General features: G+C 42.9%; 1 pseudogene; it reads left to right on the top strand.

Moving 5' to 3' along the window:
* The first annotated feature begins 15,691 nt into the window (after positions 1–15,691).
* Positions 15,692–17,435, top strand: LOC113888867 (annotated as a pseudogene).
* The last annotated feature ends 394 nt before the right edge of the window (positions 17,436–17,829 follow it).

Genomic DNA, 17,829 nt, shown 5'->3' on the forward strand with positions numbered 1-17,829 from the left:
ACAGTGCGTTTTACTTCTTTTTCAACTTGGATTCCTTTTATATCTTCTCTACTCTGATTGCCACAGCTAGGGCTTCTAAAATTATGTTGAGAAAACGTGGAGACAATGACATCCTTGAGATTTTCATATTGAGTGAAGTCAGACAAAGACAAATATCACTCATATGTGGAATATAATTTTTAAAAATGATACAAAGGAACTTATTTAAAAAGTAGAAACAGACTGAACAGGTATAACAAAATGAACTTATGGTTACCAAAGAGCAAATGGGGCAGGGAGCAATAATCAGAAGCTTGAGATGAACATATATGTGTATATACACATTCTGTATATAAGGTAGATGGCCAATAAGTATCTACTCTATAGAGCAGGAAACTCAATATTCTGTAATAACTTATATGACAAAATATTCTTTAAAAGAATGGATATATGTATAGGTATAACTGAATCACTTTGTAGTACACCTGAGACTTATACAACATTGTAAATCAACTGTACTCCAAGGAATTTAAAAAAAAAAATCCCTGAGGAGAAAACAGATCTGTCCGGACAGGTTTTAATGCAGATGAAAGTGCCCTATTCTGGGGGATTGCCACAAAGTACACAGATTGGTAAAGAAGGGAAGTGAACTCCAGGATTTGTGACAGAAAGAGGCTTACTTCTATGATTTTGTGCAAACGCTGTCAGGTTTTTGTGCAAATGATCAAGACTCCCCTAACCTATAGGGCTGCTAACCCTGAGCCTTCAAGGGAAATGATAAACACCATCTGTCAGTCTTTTGGTTGTACAACCAGAAGGCCGGACAACAGGAACCTTTGTGGGGATTGGTGTCATCAATGCTTCATCCCTGAATTCAGGAAGTACCTTGGGGGTTATTGACTGCCTTTTAAAATTCTTTTGATATCGGACAATGCCCTTGGCCACCCAGAACCCCATGAGTTCAACACTGAAGCCGTCAAAGTGTCTCCTTTCCCCTAAACACAACATCTCTAAGTCAGCCTATAGATCAGAGGGTCAAAGGGACCTTTAAGGGTCATTACACAGGGTACTCTATGAAAATGATTGTCAATACTATGGAAGAGAACCCTGATAGAATATCATGAAGTCTGGAAGGATTACACAACTGAAGATGCAATTGTTGTCAGACACACACACACACACACACACACACACACACACACAAAGACCATGAAGCCCAAACATAAATTCCTGCTAAAGAAAACTGTCCAGGTGTTTTGCATGCCTTCATAGGATTTGTGACAGAGTCAGTCAAGGAAATCAAGAAAGAGACTGTGGATAAGACATGAAAGGGTGGGAGGGGGTGCAGAATCCCAAAATACAGATCTTGGAAAAACCCAAGAGCTAACAGACACTACAGCAGAGGAATTAACAAAATATGACTTGTTGGAGATGAATGGTTCCGAACCAGAGCTGGATGATGAGGAACAAGATGTAGAAGAAGCAGTGCCAGAAAACAAATTGACATTAGACAATCTGGCAGAAGCGTTCTGAGGACTCAAGACTGCTTTTGACTCTTGTATGGCATGGACCCTTCTATGATAAAGGCACTGAAATGAAAGCAAATGGTGGAAGGAGGACTGATAACACACAGAAACGTTTTTAGAGAAATGAAAAAGCAAAATCTTCAGACAGAAATTACAATGTATTTCCATAAAGATACACTGAGTGTGCCTACTTCCCCTGCCTCCCCTTCCACCTCCTCCACTCTTCCATCTCTGCCACTCATCAAGGTCAACCCCTCCTCTTCCTCCTCCTCTTCAGCCTACTCAGCAAGAAGGTGTCAGGAATGAAGACCTTCATGATGATCCACTTCCAGTCAATGAGTAGTAAATAATCATTGTGCCATATGGGTAATCAGCTTATCTGTTGAGTATGTGTGTGAGTGTCTTTGTTCTAAGAGCTAATAACTGTAGGCAAGGACTGTATGAGATGTTTCTGTGTCATCATCTTCATCATCATTACCAGCTAAGTATTCATCATGAAGAATTTGCGTGCAAGACTTGTATTGAAATGGATAGCCTACCATTGCATAGGCAGAAGGTGAGTGATATTTAATATAAAATTAATAATGTTTCATTTTATTATTGTTTTATAACTTTAGTTTCAAAGATTTGTATTATTGCACACTGTCCCATCTCTCTCTTGTCAATGGATAAACTGCCTATCAGCCTGTCATCACAGGTAAATGTTTTCTCTTAAAGTAACAATGTTTTAAGTACTGTATTTTAAGTATTACCAAAATAGTGTATGCTATAAAATTTTTAGCTATTCATTCATTACTGTATATGCTCCACTACCATGAAGCAATCCTATCGATTACACTAGGCTACTATAAAGCAGTCATATTGCTGCTTCATTATCAAAGCTTGAGTCATTATACCTGTAAATAAATATGAATTTCTATTCATATTATTTTTTCATGTTTGATATTTAGTGTCTCATGTGTATAGTCTTTTGTGTCATATAAGACAATATAGATGACTTGGAGCCAATTTTTCTTATAAATGGATGCTGTAAACTTACAATGTTGATAAATACAGTCCTGTGAATATATTTTCTCTTATAATTTACTTAGTAACATTTTTCTCTAGCTTACTTTATCGTAAGAATACAGTAGAAAATACTTATAGCATACAAAATATGCCTTGACTGCTTATCAGTAAGGCTTCCAGTCAACAGTAGGTTATTATTAGTTACGTTTGGGCAGAGTCAAAATTATACAGGGATTGTGACTGTACTTCTAAACTCCACATGGTTCAAGAGTCAATTGTACATCCAAAGGAAGTGAAGTCAGTATCTCAAAGAGACATCTTAACTCCTGTGTTCATTGCACCATTATTTACAATAGCCAAGATTTGATAACAACCCAAAATCTACCAACAGATAAATGGATAAAGAACATGTGGTAGATGCAGATGATGGGATATAATTTCACCTTAAAAAGTAAAGAAATGTTGTTATATGGGACAACATGGAGAAACCACAGGGACATCATTCTAAATGAAATAAACCAGTCTCAGAAGGACAAATGCTGCATGGTTTCACTTATATGAGTTATCTAAAGTTTATAAACACATTGAAACACAGAGGGGCCATGGGAGGGAGAAATGGACAGTTGCTTTTCACTTGATATAATGTTTCAGTTATTCATTGAATAAATTCCAGAAATCTGCTGTGCACCATTGTGCCTGTATTTAACAATACTGTATTGTGTGCCTAAAATTTTGAGAGTAGATTTGATGTTAAATGTTTTTGCCACAACAATAATTTGACAAGTTGATTGTTTTGCTCTCTCTCCAGTAGAGAGTAAGCTGAGTAAGTGCAAGCATTTAGAAAACAACTCTTTTATGCTGTTAATGAGAATGTAATGGGTGAAACCACTGTGGAAAATAGTATTGAGGTTTCTCAAAAAATTAAAAATCGAATTATGATATGATTCAGCAAATCCACTTCTGAGTATCTATCCAAAGGAGTTAAAATTAGACTCTCCAAGAGATATCAGCATTCCCATATTTGTTGCAACATTATTCACAATAATCAATACAGGGAAACAGCCTAAATGTCCTTTGATGAATGAATGGATAAATATATGCGCTCTCTCTCTCTCTCTCTCTCTCTATATATATATATATATATATATATATATATATATGTATATATATATGTAAAATGGAGTGTTGTGTGTGTGTGTCCTCAGTCACTCAGTTGTGTCTGACTCTTTTTTGACCCCATGGAAGGTAGCCTGCCAAGCTCCTCTGACCATGGGATTTTCCAGGCAAGAATACTAGAGCAGGTTGCTATTTCCTCCTCCAGGGGATGTTCCCAATCCAGGGATCGATTGAGTCTCCTGTGTGTCCTGCATTGGCAGGTGGATTATTTACCACTGAGCTACCTGGGAAGCCCATAATGGAGTACTATTCAACCTTAAAAAGAAGGAAACTTTTTCATTTGCAATAACAGAGATGACCTAGAAGACATTGTGCTAAGTGAAATAAGCCAGACACAGAATGACAAATACATGATACCACTTAAATGAGGAATCTAAAACAGGCAAACTGATAGAAGCAGGGTAGGATGGTGATTGCCAGGGCCTGGGAGGAGGCGTAATGTGGAAGTGATTGTCAAAGGACACAGATTTTCAGTTATACAAGATGAATAATTTCTAGAAATGTAATGTGGAGCATAGAGCCTATACTTAACAATTCCATATTGGATACTTAAACTTTTGCTAAAAGGATTGTTAATTGTCCTTGCTCCTCCTCACCTCCACAAAAATAAATGAGTAAATCAATAAAGAGTATAGGAGGAAACTTTTGGAGGTAATGAACATGTTTATGGCATAGACTGTAGCGGTGGTTCAGAAGTGTATCAGATCAGATCAGATCAGTCGCTCAGTCGTGTCTGACTCTTTGCAACCCCATGAATTGCAGCACGTCAGGCCTCCCTGTCCATCACCAACTCCCGGAGTTCACTGAGACTGACGTCCATCGAGTCAGTGATGCCATCCAGCCATTTCATCCTCAGAAGTGTATATTTATTTCCAAACATCGAGTTGTATACATTAAATGAGTACAGTTTTTTTATATGATAATCATATCTCAATAAAGTGTTTTTTTAAAAAAAGAGCAGATATTTGGTCTTATTTGGGATTGTAGTCTGAGCATAATGCAAAGTGTGCTGCTGCTGCTGCTCAGTCGCTTCAGTCGTGTCTGACTCTGTGCGACCCCATAGACGGCAGCCCACCAGGCTCCCCCGTCCCTGGGATTCTCCAGGCAAGAACACTGGAGTGGGTTGTCATTTCCTTCTCCAGTGCATGAAGGTGAAAAGTGAAAGTTAATTCGCTCAGTCCTGTCTGACTCTGTGCAACCCCATGGACTGTAGCCCACCAGGCTCCTCCATCCATGGGATTTTCCAGGCAAGAGTACTGGAGTGGGGTGCCATCTGCAAAGTGTACAGTAGGCACTTTATATTTAATCAATAAAAGCAGAAAGAAAAAGTATAAATAAGGAAAAGACTGTTAATTTTTGGTTTACCTAACTCCTTCTTGTGCTTTTTCTTCTAAAAATTAAAGTTATATGCTTGTATTTGCTTATATTATTTAGGAATGTAAGATAAATTCTAATGGATTAGGCCGTATGCTTATTCTCTTGTTTATTTCCCAATTATTATTTGAGAAGGAGCTCTTTATTTTTTCTGTTGGCTGTGAAGCATGCTGGACCATCCCCAACTAGGCATCGAACCCACCCATGCCCCCTGCATTGGGAGCAGGGAGTCGTAAACAGTGGACCAAGAGAGAAGTTCTGAGAATGACCTTTTTGGTAGGCTTACTAGTACTGTGGATGCTTTTTAAAAAACTGGAACAACAGCAACCTCCAAAACAAGATCCTGTCCATTGAATTTTAGAGTCTAGGAGGTACTATTATATGAAAAGATGGTGAGATACTCTCTATGACCAAAAGCAGGGTTCTCCAAACTTCAGGCCTCCAACCAGCACCTCCTGTGAGATCAGCAGCAGCATTTAGATTAGAAATAAAATTCACAATAAATGTAATGTGCTTGAATTATCCCCAAACCATCCCCCATTTCCAGTCTGTGGAAAAATTGTCTTCTACAAAACCAGTCCCTGGTGCCAAAAAGGTTGGGGACTGCTGAAAGAACAAGTCAAAAGCAGGGGTAAGGAGGGCAGGCAGTTGGAGTTGAAAGCAAGTGTAAATGGCCTGCGGTGAGGCAGTTTGGAGCCTTGTTGTTGTTCAGTCATTAAGTCATGTCCCACTCTTTGTGACCCCATGGACTGCAGCTCAACAGGCCTCCCTGCCCTTCACTATCTCCCGGAGTTTTCTGAAACTCAAGTGCATCGTCAGTGATGCCATTGAACCATCTTGTCCTCCGCTGCCCCCTTCTCCTCCTACCCCAAATCTTTCTTTCCTAGCATCAGGGTCTTTTCCAATGAGTTGGCTCTTTGCATCAGGTGGCCAAAGTATTGGAGCTTCGACTTCAGCATCAGTGCTTCCAATGAATATTCAGGGTTCATTCCTTGAAGATGGACTGGCTTGATCTCCTTGCAGTCCAAGGGACTGTCAAGAGTCTTCTCCAAGACCACAGTCAGAAAGCATCAATTCTTCGATGCAGCTTTCTTTATAGGCCAACTCTCACATTTGTACAGGACTACTGGAAAATCCATAGATATAGGTACCTTTGTCGGCAAAATGATGTCTCTGTTTTTTAATACAATGTCTAGGTTTGGAGCCTTAGGAAAATGCAGAGCCTTCAGTGAGAAGTCATTTTAAGTGAAGTTGTCTAGTGGGCTAGAGAGACAGTGGGAGTGGTGGGCATGGCCAGATTCTCAGATGGAGGGCCTCAGAGAGTCCAGAGACTCCTGCACTGGTGACATTTACCCTGGCTTGAGGGAGCCAGAGACCTTTCCATTAAGAAGGTTACTTGATTGTTTTTATCTTGTGTGTAATTGGGCAAATTCTAGGCAAGTTCTAGATTTTCTGTTGGTACTTAAATACGTGGAAATATTGGTAATTTAGATGAAAGGGTAGCTAGGAGGGAAGATACTGGTCAATGACAAAAATTCTAAGAACTTTGAGTTGTTTGCAACTGGGAAAGATTCTACCTCAAGCACATTCTATGTTACATCCTCTGGTGTGACTATTACATGATTGTCCTTGCTAGGCAACATTTGAATTCACTGTGATTTTCTTTGTCTTGGAGTTTGGTTAATGTGCTGGAGTTCAGAAGGCTAGTGAAACAGTATGTGAAACAATTGACCAGCTTAAATTGCTTTTGCCTCCTCAAAGAGACTGTTGATTAATCACACTTTGAGTCATTTTACAAAGAAAGAACTGCATGTGTCCAAGAAGGAACCCATGACCTCAGGATGACCCTGGAGCCAAGATCCTCAATTTAGGGGAACTCAGAGAATACAAATGTTGCCCCAAGGGCCATTGCAAAATGAGAAGTCCTTCAATAAGGAAAGCCTGGCTTCCTGTAACCTGAGTAGCTGATGGACTAATTTAAGACTAGCCAATTAGCTTCCAAGTTAGAAATTCCCGTGACCCCTTAGATTTCACCCAGGCTGCTGGATTGAAGACAGATTTGATACCTTGCCTCCTGCTTTGGTCGGCCTTGCAGTAAAGCTCTTTTCTCAAAAGCTCTTGCCATAAATATTGGCTTCTGTGCACATCTGTCAGTGAGCCCATGTTCAGTGAGTTTGGGCAGCCTAGTTGAAATTTAGGACTTGTGACCATCTGCTTGATGCACTTAGCACCTGGTGGTTCTCAGCACCCACCCTGAGTGGCCACCTCGACTGAGTTTGTCTAGAAAGTCGGCTCTCAGGTTCCTGTTTCCTAGCCATGGCACTCTGGGCTCCTAGGGCTTCTTTGGCTCCTTTCCTTTTAAGAAAAGGAATAGCTCCTGGATCATATATCTTCGGGGTGAGTAACCTCATTATAATGTTCCTATAGCTAAATGTGCTATGTGTAGTTAGAATGTGCCTGTAGTCTAATAAGAGAGAAGGCAATGGCACCCCACTCCAGTACTCTTGCCTGGAAAACCCCATGGATGGAGGAGCCTCGTGGGCTACAGTCCATGGGGTCACTAAGAGTCAGACACGACTGAGCGACTTCACTTTCACTTTTCACTTTCATGCATTGGAGAAGGAAATGGCAACCCACTCCAGTGTTCTTGCCTGGAGAATCTCAGGGACGGCAGAGCCTGGTGGGCTGCCGTCTATGGGGTCGCACAGAGTCGGACACAACTGAAGCGACTTAGCAGCAGCAGCAGTAGTCTAATAATCTCATCAGGGACTGTGGGTTAGAGAGGACTGGACTGCTGAATGGCATCACCAACTCAATGGAAACGAGTTTGAGCAAACCCCAGGAGACAGTGAAGGACAGGGAAGCCTGGCATGTCATAGTCCATGGGGTGGCAAAGAGTCAGACACACCTGAGCAACTGAACAATGACAACAACCCTGTGGGTTAGGGTCCCGCCTAGTGGAGTTTCTTGCATCTGGATAAAATCCAGAGGCTATGATGAGGGGTTGGTTAGGGACCCTCCTGAGGGGACAGTGCAAGAAGTTAGAGCTGCTGAGGTATTCAACAATTGGGTTAGAGCCCCAAACACTACTTTAAGGTCCCAGGTCTTTGGATTTATTTGCCTATGTTTAACTATGTCTGACTGTTACATGTGTTGGGATTGGCTAATAGGAAGTTGGCTATTGGATGACTGTGACAAAATTTTATTAAACCTGTTATTAATGAGGGTCCTCTGAATCGGGAGATAAACGCCTTGCTCCTGGACTGGAAACCTTGCTTTATGGAGGTCATGGAGTTTTTTACTCATGCTTTTGGCCACCTGATGCGAAGAGCTGACTCATTTGAAAAGACACTGATGCTGGGAAAGATTGAGGGCAGGAGGAGAGAGGATGACAGAGGATGAGATGGTTGGATGGCATCACTGACTCAACAGACATGGGTTTGGGTGGACTCTGGCAGTTGGTGATGGACAGGGAGGCCTGGCGTGCTGCGGTTGATGGGGTCGCAAAGAGTCGGACACGACTGAGTGACTGAACTGAACTGAAGGTGATTGCCTGTAGATATTGTTACAGATGGATATCCTTTTTTAAAAGAATACTTTTACTGGAGAATTACTGATTTACAATCTTGTGTTTCAGGTGCACAGCAAAGTGATTCAGTTACATATATATTCAATCTTTTCCAGATTCTTTCCCATATAGGTTATTACAGAATATTGAGTAGAGTTGCCTATGCTATATAGGAGGGCCTTGTAGGCTATCTATTTTATATATTGCTGGTTTGTGTATGTTCATCCCAATTTCTAATGTATCCATCCCCCCGCCATGTTTCCCCTTTAGTCATCGTAAGTCTGTTTTCAGAATGTGAGAGTCTGTTTCTGTATTTTAAATAAGTACATTTGTGTCATATTTTAAAATTAGATAGTACCTTTGAGTGATATAATATGGTATTTGTCTTTGTCTGACTTACTTCATTCATTATGAAAATCTCTTAAGCCCATCCGGTGCTGCAAATGACATTCTTTCATTCTTTTTTATGGCTGAGTATGATTCCATTGTATTTATGTATCACATTTTTATTCATGGACCTGTAGGTAGTTTCCATGTCTTGGCTATTGTAAACAGTGCTGCAGTGACCATGGGTGTGCTTGTACCTACTCGAATTATGGTTTTCTTCAGATATATGCCCAGGTAGTCTATTTTTTAAATGTTATTGGAGTACAGTTGATTTACAATATTGTGTTAATTTCAGGTATATGGCAAAGTGATTCAGTTATACATTTATGTACATTCATTAATTTTCAGTTTCTCTTTTCATATAGGTTATCACAGAATATTGATTAGAGTTTCCTGTGCTACATAGGAGGTCCTTGTTGGTTATCTATTTCATATATAATGGTGTGTGTATGTTCATCCCAAGCTGCTGATTTCTCTCTCCCTCACTACGTTTCCCGTTTAGTAGCCATAAGTTTGTTTTCATCATCTTTCTGTTTTGTAAATAAGTTCATTTTATCACTTTTTAAAATTAGATTGCACATATGAGGGATATACTTGTCTTTGTCTGACTTAATTCGCTTAGCGTTACAATCCCTGGGTACACCCATGTTGCTGCAGATGGCATTCTTTCATTCTTTGTTATGGCTGAGTAATACTCCTTTGTATTTACAGACCACGTCTTTATCTACTCCTCTGTTGATGGACATTTAGGTTGCTTCCATGTCACAGGTATTGTAAATAATGCTGCAATGAACATTGGGTGCTGTACCTTTTTCGAATTATGATTTTCTCTGGATATTTTCCCAGGAGTGGGATTGCTGAATATTATGGTGGTATTATTTTTTTGTCTTATTTTCCTGGAGTATAAGTGATTTACAGTGTTGTGTTAGTTTCAGGTGTATAACAAAGTGACTCAGTTATACATACACATGTATTCCTTCATTTTCAGATTCTTTTCTCATACAGTTTATTACAGAATATTGAGTAGAGTTCTCTCTGCTATACAGTAGGTCCTTTTTGGTTATCTCTAGTATATACAGTTGTGTATGTGGACTTCCCGGGTGGTGCAATGGTAAAGAATCCACCTGCCAATGGAGGAGACACAAGAGAAGCACGTTCGGTCCCCTGATCGGGAAGATCCCCTAGAGTAGGAAATGGAAACTCACTCCAGTATTCTGGCCTGGAAATTCCATGGACAGAGGAGCCTGTTGGACTACAGTCCATGGAGTCACAAAGAGTCCAACACGACAGTTGTATATGTTTATCCCAAGCTCCTAATGTATCCCTCCCTCAACATTTCTCCAATGGTAACCATAAGCTTGTTTTAGGTATCCCAAAGTCTCTTTCTATGTTGTAAATAAGTTCATTTGTGTCATTTTTAAAAATTGGATTCTACATATGAGTGTTGTCATATGATGTTTGTGTTTCTGTGTCTTACTTAGTATGACATTCCCTAGGTCCATCCATGTTGCTGCACATGGCATTATCTCTTTTTTATGGCTGAGTAATATTCCATTGTACCACATCTGCATTATTCATTTCTCTGTAGATGGACATTTAAGTTACTTCCATGTCTTGGCTAATGTAAATAGTGTTATAATGAAGATTGGGTACATGTGTATTTATGAATCATAGGTTTCTCTGGATATGTGCCAGGAGTGGGATTGCTGGATCATATGGTAACTCTATTTTTAGTTTTTCATGGAGCTTCCATAATGTTCTCCATAGTGACTGTTCTCTACACTCCATCATTTATTGTTTGCAGATTTGGGGATGATGACCATCCTGGCTGGTGTACTTATCATTTGCATTTCTCTGATAATTAGTGATGTTGAGCATCTTTTCATATGCATTTTGGTCATCTGTATGTCTTCTTTGAAGGAATGTTTGTTTATACACTCTGCCTACTTTTCTATGGGATTGTTTATTTGACACAGAGGTGCCTGACCTATTTATATATTTTGGAGATTATTCTGCTGTTGTTTGCTTTGTTTGCAAATATTTCCTCTCATTCTGTGAGTTGTCTTTTTGTTTATGGTTTCTTTTGCTCTATGGAAGCTTTTGACTTCAATTAAGGGTCACCTGTTTGTTTTTGTTTTTATTTTCATTACTCCAGGAGATGGATCAAAAACCATTTTACTAAAAGAAAAAAATACTGCTGCAACTTATGTCAAACAGTGCTCTGCTTAGGTTTTCCTCTGAGAGTTTTATAGTGTCTAGCTTTACATTTCAGGCTTTGATCCATTTTGAGTGTATTTTTATGTATGATGTTAGAGCATATTCTAAATTCATTATTTTACATGTAACTGTCCAGTTTTCAAGGCACCATTTATTGAAGAGACTGTCTTTTTGGTTCACTAGTATTTTGTTCAGGATTTTTGCATCTGTGGTCTTCAGTGATATTGGCCTGTCATTTACTTTTCTTTTTGTGTGTGTGTGTGTGTGTGTGTGTGTGCTTATCTATCTCGTTTTGCTCTCAGTGTGATGGTGGCCTCAAAGAATGAGCTTGGGAGTGTTCCTTCCTCTGTAATTTTTGAGCACTACAGTGGAAAAAATTGGTCAGTCAACTGTAGAGCTCAGTTTGGGCTGATGAGTGGCCAGGAAGAGCCAAGACAGATGACCCAATAGTAATAAATTCCATCCAGTCACCAAAACCCCAACGTTAAAGCAATAGCCTGTAAAGAGACATGTGAAGGAAACAAAGCCTCTGATAATCACCTTTCTTAAATACCAATTAATCCAACCTTGTCAATCCTTATATAACACTCCAGTCCTGGTGGTACAAAACTCTGGGACCTGGGATTATCATTTTCTACAGAATTTGAGACTCGTTAACCAAATTGAGGATGATTTCCCACAAGCTTGAAGAATGTACAAAGAGAAATGGGGGGATTGAAGCATAAAGCATTGACCAGTTTAAAGTGGTTTTGCCTCCTTAAAACAGGTTGTTGATTAACCAAACCTTGAGTTATTTTTAGAGGCAGGACTATGCATGTGCCAAAAAGGAGCCTCCATTTCCAGGATGACTGCAGAACCAAGAGGGTTCAGTCTGTGGAACTCTCAGAGTAGCAATGTTGCCAGGGGAGAACTGTATGAAGTCCTTCAATACGGAAAATCTGGCTTCTAGCAGCGTGAATAGCGCACATGAATTAATTTAAGACTAGCCAATTAGGTTCCAAGTTTGCAGTTCCCCTAAACCCTTTCATTTTACCTCAAGCTCTGGATTGAGGAGACAGATTTGAGAGCCCTACTTCTTGCCTTCTTGCTACTCCACCTTGGATTAAAGTTTGTCTCTCAAAAGCCCATTCCATAGTTTGGCTTCTATGTGCATCAGGCAGTGAGCCCTTGCTGGGGAACACTAGTGACTGATAGGCCTGGAATTAGATTCCTCTCTGAATTCCTCTAGATCCGACGCTGTTATATTCCTCTTGCCCTAAAGCAGAGCTTGTGTTCCTTAACACTCAAATGTATCCTGGGATAAAAGTAAGGACTCTGGATATATTCCAATACACTTCTTTAGGCAGAAAGCCTTGAAGGCTACATCAATAAATGACAGGAATAACGAAGATAAAGAGATGATAGGGACAGTAAGATCGTCTCTCTGTGCAATGTCCGATAACCTCAATCAGAATAGCACAAAACCATCTTGGATGGCTTTTTTCCTTTAGAAGTGTACTCATATCTCAGATATGGTGACTTGGGTTCTAGATCACTGCCGTAAAGTGAAAATGGCCTTAGAGTACATCATTAGGAATTTGGGGGATTCCCAGTGCTATAAAAGTTGTTAATCCTATTGTACACTTACTAGAAGATGTCTAAAAAATGCACATAGCTTAATTTACAAATGTGTTATAATAGTAACAAAGATAACTAATCAGAGCACCATAAGAAATAAAATAAGGAAAGAGTTTAAAATATTTAAAGAATTAACAATATGTGGAAAAAGGATCCCAAGTGAATACATGATGTTGGGAAAACCATGCCATAGACAGGTTCAAAGCATGGTTACCATAAACTTTCAGTTTGTAACGAAACACAGTATTTGTGAAGCATGATTACATGCAGTAGAATGTTTGAAAAGTATGCCTGTCAATCAATTAAAACAAGTCATGAGTAGAGACTGACTCTGGCTTTTGAAAAGGATGGAGCAGCATTTTTCTCTGGGAGCACACCCCATTCTGCCCCCTGCCTTCTGTGTTATTTTCCCCATCTCAGGTCAAGTCTGGGACATGAAACTGTAAGGTTTGTATTAGGGACACTCCTCAAGAGGTTGCTGGCATGTGGTGTTCTCCAGGAATCTTTTAATCCAAGAGCTAGACAAAATTTGGGCCCCCATAAGTGGGGCAATCCCAAAGAAAGGCAAATGCCAAAGAATGCTCAAACTACCGCACAATTGCACTTATCTCACATGCTAGTATAGTAATGCTCAAAATTCTCCAAGCCAGGCTTCAGCAATATGTGAACCGTGAACTTCCGGATGTTCAAGCTGGTTTTAGAAAAGGCAGAGGAACCAGAGATCAAATTGCCAACATCTGCTGGATCATGGAAAAAGCAAGAGTGTTCCAGAAAAACATCTATTTCTGCTTTATTGACTATGCCAAAGCCTTTGACTGTGTGGATCACAATAAACTGTGGAAAATTCTGAAAGAGATGGGAATACCAGACCACCTGATCTGCCTCTTGAGAAATTTGTATGCAGGTCAGGAAGCAACAGTTAGAACTGGACATGGAACAGCAGACTGGTTCCAAATAGGAAAAGGAGTTCGGCAAGGCTTTATATTGTCACCCTGTTTATTTAACTTCTATGCAGAGTACATCATGAGAAACGCTGGACTGGAAGAAACACAAGCTGGAATCAAGATTGCCAGGAGAAATATCAATAACCTCAGATATGCAGATGACACCACCCTTAAGGCAGAGAGTGAAGAGGAACTAAAAAGCCTCTTGATGAAAGTGAAACTGGAGACTGAAAAAGTTGGCTTAAAGCTCAACATTCAGAAAATGAAGATCATGGCCTCTGGTCCCATCACTTCATGGGAAATAGATGGGGAAACAGTGGAAACAGTGTCAGACTTTATTTTTCTGGGCTCCAAAATCACTGCAGATGGTGACTGCAGCCATGAAATTAAAGGACGCTTACTCCTTGGAAGGAAAGTTATGACCAACCTAGATAGCATATTCAAAAGCAGAGACATTACTTTGCCAACAAAGGTCTGTCTAGTCAAGGCTATGGTTTTTCCTGTGGTCATGGATGGATGTGAGAGTTGGACTGTGAAGGAGGCTGAGTGCCGAAAAATTGATGCTTTTGAACTGTAGTGCTGGAGAAGACTCTTGACTCAGAGTCCCTTGGACTGCAAGGAGATCCAACCAGTCCATTCTGAAGGAGATCAGCCCTGGGATTTCTTTGGAAGGAATGATGCTAAAGCTGAAACTCTAGTACTTTGGCCACCTCATGTGAAGAGTTGACTCATTGGAAAAGACTCTGATGCTGGGAGGGATTGGGGGCAAGAGGAGAAGGGGACGACACAGGATGAGATGGCTGGATGACATCACTGACTCGATGGACGTGAGTCTCAGTGAACTCTGGGAGTTGGAGATGGACAGGGAGGGCAGAAAATAACACAATATTGTAAATATATTATCCTTCCATTAAAAATAAATAAATTTGTTTTAAAAAAGACATATTGAAGAAAAGAGGAGCAAAAAAAAAAAAATTAACTTTGAATTGGGATCTTGGATGGGACCACAGGGACGTCAACCTGCCTGCAACAGCTTCCATTCTTAGGAGACCGTGTTTGGGAAGATGAGATCATCTTCACTTCCTCCTATGGGGACACAGGGTGATTGGCTTTTACTATCAGACAGGTATCAGTTCAGGAGAAAGAGGAGGTTCTCTGCCAGGAGCTCAGTTGAGGAATCTGAGTGAAGACTCAGAGCATGCATCCCAACCCTTGGATTTCAGCCCAGGAAATCTCAGGGATGGGCTGTGAGGTTGAACATCTGCTTTACTGTTTTATACCAAGTCTAGGGGAGGGGAAATGTCTAGTCTGAAGGTGCAACCACCAATCAGCAAGTGGAGAATAGTGCCCAGCGTTTTAAGGATCCAAGGTAAGGACCATGAATGATGATCCCAGTGAACTCAGGGTAGAAAAGACCCTACTGAGCTCTCAGCACTGGGTATCCCCTGGGAGGGAGGTGGACTGAGGCATCCCTTCACTTGCTTCTGGATCATGTGGAGGTCTGAAGTGTCTGCATCAGAGTAGCAGAGAGAAGGGTGCCCAGGCTCCACTAGGACTTGATGTGATAATACTGAAGATGAGCTGAGAGGACCCCACTGCCAGCCCCTGCTGTCACCTCAGTAAGTCCAAAGCAGGGCTGAGAGGACGCAGAGGAAAAGTAAGCCTCTGTTCTTCTTCTGGGATTCTCAGGGGACAGGCTGACCCAGAAAACAGGAGCCTTGTGAGTTCCTAGAGCAGTGTCCTCAAGGAAACCTGCAGAGGCGGCCTTTGATGAAGCCAAGGTAGAATCTCCCTGTTTTAAGGTGCTCATGTCACCTCATTCTCCATCCTCCAGGTGCCCCAGTCTCCTGTCTATTGGCCCAGACCCCTGCCTGCAGTCCCTGACCACAGCCATCATGCCTCGTGGACAGAAGACTAAGCACTGTGCTCATGAGAAATGTCACCAGGACCGGGCTGAGACTCAGGGTCTTCATGATCATGCTACCACATCTGGGGAAGAAGAAACCACCTCCTCCTCCCCTCCTGATTCAGAGAGTGCTCCCTCAAGCTCGTCTGCTGCTGGCACCACCACGGGTCCTCCGGGAGCCCAAGGCACCACCAGTGCTGCTGCAGGTGCTATATGCAAAAGATCTGGTGGTGGTGGCACAGCATGCTCGAGATCTGGTGTAGGTGCCGAGGGCCAAGTTCAGGGAGGTGAAAATTCCTCCCAGGCCTCAGCTGCTGCTGAGAGCTCTCACACAGATCTTCTGACCAGGGAGGCAGAGAGTTTGCTGTGGTACATGCTGTTTAAGTATATGATGAGGGAGCTCATTAAGAGGTCAGAAATGCTGAAGGTTATCCACAGAAGTTACAGGGAGCAATTCCCTGAGATCCTCAGCAGGGACTCTGAGTGCATGGAGCTGGAGTTTGGCCTGGTGCTGAAGGAAGTCAGGCCCAACAGTCACTGCTATACCCTGGTGAGCAACCTAGACCTCAGCGACAGTGGGTCTATGAGAGGTGACTGGGGGCTGCCGAAGAATGGTCTTCTGATGCCTCTGCTGGGTGTCACCTACCTGAATGGTCATCGCGCCTCTGAGGAGGAGATCTGGAAGTTCCTGAATATGTTGAGCATCTATGATGGAAGAAGACACTTCATCTTTGGAGACACCAGGAAGCTCATCACATAAGATCTGGTGCAGGAAGTGTACCTGGAGTACCGCCAGGTGCCCGGCAGCGATCCCCCTCACTATGAGTTCCTGTGGGGTCCTAACACGCTCACACAAAACAGCAAGACAAAAGTCCTGCAGCTTTTGACCAGGGTCAATGATTCAGCCCCAGACACCTTACAGCCACGTTATGAGGACTCTTGGAGACAGGAGGTAGAGAGCTCCGGAGCCAGGGCTGCAGACGGGACCGACCCTTCTGCCTCAGCCAGCGCTGGCCCTTCTGCCTTGGCCAGATCTGGCACTTCTGCTGCAGCCAGGGCTGACATGTCTGCCAGGACCAGGCCTGGCCCTTCTGCCTCAGCCAGTACTGGCACTTCTCCTGCAGCCAGGGCTGGCACTTTGGCCTTGGCCAGTGCTGACATGTCTGCCAGGGCCAGGCCTGGCTCTTCTGCCTTGGCCAGACCTGGCACATCTGTTGCAGACAGGGCAGGCACTTTGGCCTCAGCCACTGCTGATATTTCTGCCAGGGCCACGCCCAGCCCTTGTGCCTCAGCCAGTGCTAGCCCTTCGGCCTTGGCCAGTCTTGGAATTTCTGCTGCAGCCAGGGCTGGCACTTTGGCCTTGGCCAGTGCTGACATATCTGCCAGGGCCAGGCCTGGCCCTTCGTCCTTGGCCAGTCCTGGCATTTCTGCTGCAGCCAGGGCTGGCACTTTGGCCTTGGCCAGTGCTGACATGTCTGCCAGGCCCAGGCCTGGCCCTTCGTCTAAGCCAGTGCTGGCCCTTCTGCCTTGGCTAGTCCTGGCACTTCTCCCACAGCCAGTGCTGACATGTCTGCCAGGGCCAGGCCTGGCCCTTCTGCCTGGGCCAGTGCTGGCCCTTCTGCCTTGGCCAGACCTGGCCCTTCTGCTGCAGACAGGGCTGGCCCTTCTGTCTCAGCCAGTGCTGACCCTTCTGCCTTGGCCAGAACTGGAACTTCTGCTCCGACGAGCACTGACATATCTGCCAGGGCCAGGCCTGGCCCTTCTGCCTCAGCCAGTGCTGGCCCTTCTGCCTTGGCCAGAACTGGCACTTCTGATGCAGCCAGGGCTGGCATTTCGGACTTGGCCAGTGCTGACCCTTCTGCCTTGGCCAGACCTGGCACTTCTGCTGCAGCCAGGGCTGGCACATTGGCCTCATCCAGTGCTGGCCCTTCTGCCTTGGCCAGGCCTGGCCCTTCTGACTCGGCCAGTTCTGGCCCTTCTGGCTTGGCCAGTCTTGGCACTTCTGCTGCAAAAAACGCTGGCACTTTGGCCTTGGCCAGTGCTGACATATCTGCCAGGGCCAGGCCTGGCCCTTCTGCCTCAGCCAGTGCTGGCCCTTCAGCCTTGCCCAGTCTTGGCACTTCTGCT

Source organism: Bos indicus x Bos taurus, unplaced genomic scaffold (assembly GCF_003369695.1).
Source record: "Bos indicus x Bos taurus breed Angus x Brahman F1 hybrid unplaced genomic scaffold, Bos_hybrid_MaternalHap_v2.0 tig00002660_arrow_arrow_obj, whole genome shotgun sequence".
Classification (NCBI taxonomy): Eukaryota; Metazoa; Chordata; class Mammalia; order Artiodactyla; family Bovidae; genus Bos; species Bos indicus x Bos taurus.